At 40.1% G+C, this 8696-nt stretch overlaps 1 pseudogene; it reads left to right on the top strand.

Annotated features, from left to right (window-relative positions):
- The first annotated feature begins 7816 nt into the window (after positions 1-7816).
- Positions 7817-8340, top strand: LOC131513130 (large ribosomal subunit protein uL11-like; annotated as a pseudogene).
- The last annotated feature ends 356 nt before the right edge of the window (positions 8341-8696 follow it).

Genomic DNA, 8696 nt, shown 5'->3' with positions numbered 1-8696 from the left:
TTGAAAAATAAAATATGTCCAATTTTAAGATCTATACAAGAGATTTATCCTAAAAGTTCAGTTCACAAAATTAGGGAAAAAAAAAAAAAAAAGGCCCAACCTGAAACCTTTACTTTATCACAGCCACCTTCACCTAGGGCAGGGCTGGTTAACTCTTCAATCATGTGGTGTTGGTATCTCACTGCTTCCTTCATAAAGTGCCTTGGGATTCTTAATGACTTTGCTACAAATGCTCAGCATCACCAATTTCTCCAAAAAAGGAGACAAATAGATTACATCATCATGGAGAAATCTTCCATTCTTTTTGATTTCCCAACTAGATTAAGTTCTTAGGAGGGAGAGCAGGTGTTGAAAAGACAACAGTGCTCCTTCTGTTATGTAAACAAGTAAAAAACTTTTCCAAACTATAAAATACTTGTAGGGAGTCAAGCAAACGATTTCTATTTCTCATGGTGACCACTTCTTTCTTTTTTTTTTTTTTTTTTTCAAATATCATATATGAAACTTCAGAAAAGAGGTTTTTGGGAGATTCTCTTTTGCTGATCAGCAAATGCCAGCCCTTCCCCTTTGCTGACCCAGTCCCGCATATTTTCATCACAAAAGACAATTTGCTACAAGAAGTTGGCTCAGTGCCAGGATTTCAGTTCCTCGGGAACAGGCTTACCAGTTAATAAGCAAGTTTTTGTTGAGGATTTGCTAACATCCAGTACTGTGGTAAGTCCTACTGGGAACTCCAAGATTTACAAGTAGGAAGATAGTACTACATTCAAAGACTTTATAATCTATTGGAAAGAGGACACATACAAAATGAGGCAGCTACCAAAGTTTAGTTGTTGGGGAATGTGGATCTGGAATTGAGGGTCTGAGAGGCATTTTGGAAAGAAGTTGGATTTGTGGGGGGTTTTTATTATATTTTATTTTATATTTTGAATAAATAATATATTCCCAACATTCAAAATTCTAAAAATCTTCTTTCTCCCCTGCCCTTCAACTGCAACCTCCCTCCTCAAGGCAAGCGATGTTGGTGACTTTTGCATTTTTTTTCAGATATTTTATTCATATGTATATATGATAAATAAATATGACTTCCTCTCCCTTTAGAGTTACAAATAATAGCTACTCTGTGCCTTTGAAACAGAGTGGTAGTTTGGTAGAGTTATTATTTTTTAATGTTTATTTTGAGGAAGACAGAGACCAAGTGTGAGTGGGGGAGGGGCAGAGAGAGAGGGAGACACAGAATCCTAAGCAGACTCCAGGCTCTGAGCTGTCAGCACAGAGCCTGATGCAGGCCCGTACCCAGAAACAGCGAGATCATGACCTGAGCCGAAGTCAGCTGCTTAACCGAATGAGCCACCCAGGCGCCCCTTGTAATATGGTAGAGTTATTAAAAGCTGAGACTCTGAAGCCTGTGTTCCAATCTTGGCCCTGTCAGTTTTTACTGTGTGACCATGGGCAGAAGTCACTGAGGCTGTTTCCTGATCTCTAAAAGGGAGGAAAATATGAGTACCTGCCTTTCACGTTTGTTGTGAGAATTAAATGAGCCAATGGATATTAAATGCTTAGAACAGTGCCTAGAATGTAGAAAGCACTGTAATATATGTTAGATATTACTACTTTCACTTAACGTATCTTTTTTTTTTTTAAAACAAAGTTTATTGGCTTATTTTGAGAGAGAGACTGAGTGACTGAGAGAGGGACGAGAGAGAGTGAGAGGGAGAATCCCAAGCAGTCTCTGTGCTGTCAGCATAGAGCCCAATGCAGGGCTCAAACCCACAAACTGTGAGATCGTGACCTGGGCCGAAACCAAGAGTCAGCTGCTTAACTGAGCCACCCACTTAGTATATCTTAGAATTTGTTCCATATCAGCACAAATAGAGGAATTTGTCTATCTATTTATTTATAAATGCTTAATATTTCATTGAAGGACATGCTATATTGTGCTTGGCCTCGTGTGATGAATGATATTTAGGAAATTAGGAAACCAGTGTTATAGGTTTTTAGGAGGTAAAGCAAAAGCAGCAGGCTATAACTACACATCTTTATTTGGCTAAAGTTTAAAAGACTAACCATACTGAGTGCTGGTAAGGATGTGGACAATCAGAACTGTCACATACTGCTGATGGGAAAATAAAATAGTGTGATCATGTTGGAAAACAGTTTGGCAGATTGACAACTTCTTATAAAGCTAAACACACATCTACCATATGATTCAGCCATTGCACTGCTAAGTATTCTCCCAAGAGGAATAAAACATATTCACACAACGACTCATACCCAAATGTACCTAGCAGCTTTACTTGTAATAGACAAAACCTGTAAACAGCCCAGTGTCCATCAGCAAGTGAATGAATGAACAAGTTTAGGTAAATCTACACAATGGAATAGTACTCAGCAATAAAAATGAGCAAACTAATGATAAATGCAACATGGATAAATCTCAGAGTAATGTTGTGAGAGTAAATACTATATGATTTCATTTATACTCCAGAAAATGCAAACTAGTGCAAACTAAATAGAAAGCAGATTAGTGTTTGAGGATAGAACTAGGAGAATGGGGAGTGAATTAGAAAAGTGCACAAAGAAAATTTGGGGGGAATGATGCATATGCTTGTTAACTTGTGATAATTTCACAGGTATATACATATGTCAAAACTCATCAAATTATGCACTTTAAATATGTGCAGTTTATTATGATAAAATATACCTCAACAGAATTGGGGAAGGAAAATATATATATTCAAAACAAAAGGATTAAAACACCCCTAAGAAGCTAATAAAAAAAACTAAAAATTTTTGATGGAATTATAGTTGAGTATGCATGCAAATACCAAAATAATATAAAAATCATTTGGAGGTGCCTGGGTAGCTCAGTCAGTTAAGCATACAACTCTGACTCAGGTCATGATCTCACAGTTCGTGAGTTTCAGCCCCTCATGGGGCTCTGTGCTGACAGCTCAGCCTGGAGCCTGCTTTGGATTCTGTGCCTCCCTCTCTGCCCTTACCCTGTTCATGCTGTCTCTCTCTCTCTCTCTCTCAAAAATAAACAAACATTCAAAACTATTAAAAATCATTTGCATTTGCTGAGCATGGAGCCTTCTTGGGATTCTTTCTCTCTCTCCTCTTTCTCTTAGGACAGAGGGTCCCTGTCGTGGCTCGTGCAGTCTCCTCTAAATTAAAATTGATTAATTAAATCATTTGCATTTAGTTCTTATTTTGTGCTTTTCCTTCCTCACTCCCATAGCCTAACTAGGTATGTTTGTAGGGGAGGACAAATCATTCCTTCTACCTTCTATGTTCTTAGCTGGGGCCCCTGTAACAAAGACAGATTAATAATAATAAAAAAAAAAAAAACCCAAGTCTGCTAGCATGTGTATCTCATATATGCATGGAAGAAACTCAGAAAAAGAGAAACTAAAAAAGGTGGCTTAGAACTCCTGCTTGTGCAGCATCTTCAATGGAGAACAATAAATGTGTGAAGAAATGACAGGACAAAGGAAAGCTGTGTTAGCCTTCCAAGGGCGACAAACTGAGGGAAGGAAGCTGGTGGAATTGGGTTTGTTGGCAGACTCCTCTGGTGCTGGCTCTGGGCTGATGAGAGGCTAGTCATCTCCAGTAAAGGAGACTTGATATCCTGCCCTTAGGCAGAAAAGGAGGAAGGTAGAGTGTTTTCCTGTGTTTGCTGCTGCTTAATTGCCCCAGCGTAAGAGCTCACAGAGGCATATTCTAGGCTGACATATTCTGGTTTCCTCCATCTTCATTACTAAGCTGAGGGATGTTTTTCTTCAATTGCTTTGATGAGCTGTTTAATATTTACTTATTGAGGGGCACCTGGGTGGCTCAGTCAGTTAAGCGTCCAACTTAAGCTCAGGCCATGATCTCACTGTTTAGTGAGTTTCAGCCCCACATTAGGCTCTGCGCTAACAGCTTAGAGCCTGGAGTATGCTTCAGATTCTGTGTCTCATTCTCTCTCTGCCCCTCCCCTGCTTGTGCTCTGTCTCTCTCTGTCTTTCAAAAATAAGTGTTAAAGAACTTTTTTTTTAAATGTATTGAGTGCCTCAAAAAACTTTTGCTTAATGGGTATGTATATCAATATTTACTGTATTAGCAATTCAGTAAAGAGTTTTAAAAAATATTTATCAATTCATTTAAAAAATAATGAACCCTTTACATGTCAGTGTAAGATATTTTTATGAACCATATTTTTTCAAAAAAAAAATCAGTGTGAAGAATGACACTGTTTTCAATTTTTGCCAACCTCTGTAGTGTCTGGTTTAAAAGAAGCCAGCTGGATTCTCCTATTGGCTTCTTGTTCCATCTGTCGTGACACCACATGTCATGTAGTCTCTGGCAAACTCCACTGCACAGTCATGTGAGTCTGAGAGGGAAGCAGGCAAATAATCTCTCAGCCTTGTTATGAAAATTGCTTTCACTTCAAGGACCTCGGTGGAAGAGGTTTTCTTGGCCCCAAATCTCTTCCCTGCGAGAAACTTTGAGCCCATGTCTTACAGGACCACATGTAAGTCATAGCACACAGATTAAAATCTATCCTGCCTTAGGAGAGTACCTTTGAAAAAGAGTCAACAACTGTCCCAGCTTTACAAAATATTTACCAGAGAAAGCAGCTGGAGCCTCAGAAATGTTAGGCTGGAAAAAAATGGATATGGGGCCAGAGATTATAAGGAACGTGTGTGTGTGTGTGTGTGTGTATACACACACATACATACATACACAGTTAATATTTGCCCCCGAGCCTTAAAAAATGTATCTAATACTGTATTTAAAAAATCTTTATTATGGTGAGACTACTCTGAAAATTGACCCACTAAATAAAACACCTGGGAGTTTAGTAAGCAAGGGAACAGTCCCTGACCACATATTTCTTGAATGGCAACAGAGTTTCCACTGTTTTCCTAGACAACAACAGTTAGTCATTAAGGGTTCTTTTAGGGCAAAACATGGTCTCCTGGTCATGCCCAAACCGGTGGATTAATTTAAAGTAATTATGTAGCAGAAACCCAGTATTGTGTTTAAATGATACTGCTCCTGGCCAAAGAATGTAGGAATTGGTTGTGAGGGCACCTCCCGGAAAGGTCTAACTTCATCTAATGTATATACTACATAAAGCCTGTTTGAGGAAAAACAGCAAAAAAAAAGAAAAAAAGAAAATCAATAGGTTTTGGTTGTGCATTGGTTCTTGAGGTTAATTGCATACTGTCTTAGTAAGGGGAAAAGGATAAAATATATTAAAAAACCAGAGCAAAATCCTCCTGGCAAAATCCCTCCTTTCCCACTCTCCAGGAGTTCTCTCAGATTGCTTCTGTCTCCATTCAATCGTGTGTAATCTTTACCCTGTCGATGTAGTGCAGAAGATATGTGATTGACAGTAGAGAATGCTCGTTCTGGGGGGCCTTACTGGAACTGGTGGTACACTACTTTGCAGCCAGAGAATTGGGTGGGGGCGGGGGGGAGGGCACAGAGGGTAAAGGACCTTACTTTTCAAATCTAGGACAAAGTAACAATATGCATTGCCCGGCATCAAATCAATAAACATGTGCAAAAGCTACAAAAATATAAATTGTTTCATCAACAAATGTTTATTGAAGCCCCACTATATGCTCTCCTAAGCTGTTATGGAAGTGTGCTGAGCTGGACAATGTGCAGCATGGATTTCAAGGTATGAGGTGCCCTCCAACTCTGGAGTTTAACACTCTAGTTGAAGAGATAAGCACACAGGTAATATTAGATCAGATCAGACGTGTGGCAGAGCATTCGAAAGGCTGAGAGATCCCTTCTGATACAGACTGAATGTTTGCATTCACCCAAAACTCATATGTTGAAACCTAATCTCCAATGTGATGGTATTTGGAAGTGGGGCCTTTGGCAGGTGATTAGGTCATGAGGGTGGAGCCCTCATGAATGGGCTTAGTGTCCTTTGAAAAATGACCCCATAAAGCTCCCTAGACCTATCTGCTATGTGAGGGCACAGTGAAAAAATGGCTTTCTGGGAACCAGGAAGCACATTCTCATCAGACACAGAATCTGCCTGCCAGCACCTTGATCTTGGACTTCCCAGCCTCCAGAGCCATGAGAAATAAATTTCTGTTTATAAGCCACCCAGTCTATGGTATTATGTTAGAGTGGCCCAAACATACTGAGACAACTTTTGTCTGGAATTGCCCCAGAAAGCTTTGTGGATATGGTGTGATGTGAGTACTTAAGGTCTGGAAGAATATGGTCCATAGGATATCATTAACACCAGTGTTGTTATTCACGACTTCCTGGCCTGACACTAGGTTTATGGTTATATCAAATGCTTGAAGTACCTGGTATAATCTTCTTTACACTTTTCCCACCAAGATTTAAAGAAAGAGAAAATCAGAAAATTTCCATTGTGAAAATTTTCTTTTAAAAACATTTTATTAATGTTTATTTTTGATACAGAAAAAGACAGAGCATGAGCAGGGAAAGAGCAGAGAGAGTGAGGAAGACGGAGAATCAAAGCTGGCTCCAGGCTCTGAGCTGTCAGCACAGAGCCCAAGGTGGGGCTCAAATTCACGAACCAAGAGATCATGACCTGAGCTGCTTAACCGACTGAACCAACCAGACACCCCTCCTTTGTGAAGTGTTTCAGTGAATTAAGTGTAAATGCCCCAAAACATAAGGATTTTATTTCCCTTAAAATAAACAAAGATCCCAGACCAAGGGGAAGATATGTGGCCCCAATGCAGCTTGCTGTTTGCCATTGGAGGCATGTTTGGGCAGAGAGTGAATTTAGGGGGATCATTTGACCAGGGTCTTGGCATGATTTTCTCTTTGCCATATGTTGAGCCAAGGACATTTTTTGTTATTGGGTCAATTGATGGTTGTTCCTATTTGTTTGATTAAAAAACGTTCTCAGGAAAGAAACTGGACATTATTAATTAGATGTTTCCCAGAAAAGTGTAATGGAATCAATTCTGTTTTTGGTATTGCATAGTGAAGAATCTAGCCTTTACTCCAAAAAGAGGTCCAGCCTTTGTCCTCAGCCTCCTGATAGGAGTGTCTTTGTTTGCTTGGGGGCCTGAGCAAGAGAGTCACAGTGTGATACAGGTTGGGGAATTTGAGCCGTGTGATATAAGTTGAACTCCCGAGGGGCTCAAACTTGAGATCACCCACTGGATGGGGCCCTAATAAAGACTCTGGACACCAATGCTTGGGTAAACTTCCTTGGTTGGCAATACTCACTGTGTATTGTTTCACATCAATGCCAAGGAAGTGACAGTGTCATGAGTCCAGGGGGAGAGGACAAAAGCTCAGCATTTTCTACTTTCTTGATTTCTACCCTGGGTACTTCGTCCCTTGCCTAATTTCAGTCTGTATCCTTTCACTGTGTTACAGCATAACCATAGCATAAGAGCTTTCAATGAATTCTGTGAGTTCTTCTAGCAAATTATCAAACCTAGGGGTAGTTTTAGGTAACCCTGAACTTGTAACTAGTGTTGGGAGTGAGGGTAGTCTCTTGTGCAGATGGTTCTAGCATCTCATTTGGCTAAACTCTTACAAGTATAAAAGCACATTAGTATGTCCTGCAAAACTCCCTACTACTTCAGCTTTAGATAGACTGCCTGAAGCCTATCCATCCTGGCCTATCCTCATAAAGTACAGGCTAGGATATTTCTCCCAATATTTTGCTCAGGAGAAACCACATTAAAATGAAGATTAAGGGCGGTTTGGGAAAAGAGGACACATACACACATAGAGCTGTCCATTGGGCTTTTGGCTTTCAGCTCAGAGGAGGAGGTGAAGGTTCAGCTGTCTCCAGCTGTCCTGATTCTGGGTTCCTCCAACAGCAGCCATCCCCTCTGTGCCACCTAAGGTCAACCTCAGTGAGATCAAAGTCATGTATCTGAGGTGCATCTGTGGGGAAGCTGGTGCCTTGTCTGCCCTGGCCCCCAAGACCGGCCCCCTGGGTCTGTCTCCTAAAAAGTTTGGTGATGACATCATCAAGGCAACCAGTGATTGGAAGGGCCTGAGGATTACAGACCCTTCTGGCCATTCAGGACACACAGGCCCAGATTGAAGTGTTATCTTCTGCCTCTGCCCTGATTATCAAAGCCCTCAAGGAACCACCAAGAGACAGAAAGAAGTAGAAAAACATTAAGCACAGTGGAAATATCACTTTTGATGAGACTGTCAACATTGCCCAACATATGTGGCACTGATCTTTAACCAGAGATCTCTCTGGAACCATGGAAGAGATCCTGGGGACGTCCCAATCCATTGCCTGCAATTTTGGTGGCCACCACCCTCAACATCACAGATAATATCAACAGTGGTGGAGGGGAATGCCCCACTAGTTAAGAACTACAAAGGGAAATATTTCAGTAAAGGATCATATGACAATAACAGCAACAAGAAAGATATTCGTTGAAGTATATCGTAAGAGTGAATAGAGAACTGATTGTATAAATTATGATATTCCTTAAATGGATACTATTTTAAAAATTAGATATATATGTACTAATGTGAAAAGATTTCCAAAATAGCTTATTAAATTATAAGAGCAAGGTGCAATCAATTTTTTTTTCTTTTTTTTTAAATCTCAATAATTAACCCTGAAGCAAAGGGGCAAATACTTTAATGAAGAAGTATGTAAACAAGTTTAAAGAGTTTGCTTTGGGGGTGACGTGTCCTTACTTGGACATGAGGATTTACTT

The sequence above is a fragment of the Neofelis nebulosa genome, chromosome 5 (genome assembly GCF_028018385.1).
Source record: "Neofelis nebulosa isolate mNeoNeb1 chromosome 5, mNeoNeb1.pri, whole genome shotgun sequence".
Taxonomy (NCBI): domain Eukaryota; kingdom Metazoa; phylum Chordata; class Mammalia; order Carnivora; family Felidae; genus Neofelis; species Neofelis nebulosa.
This window is presented reverse-complemented; position numbering and strand designations above follow the sequence as displayed.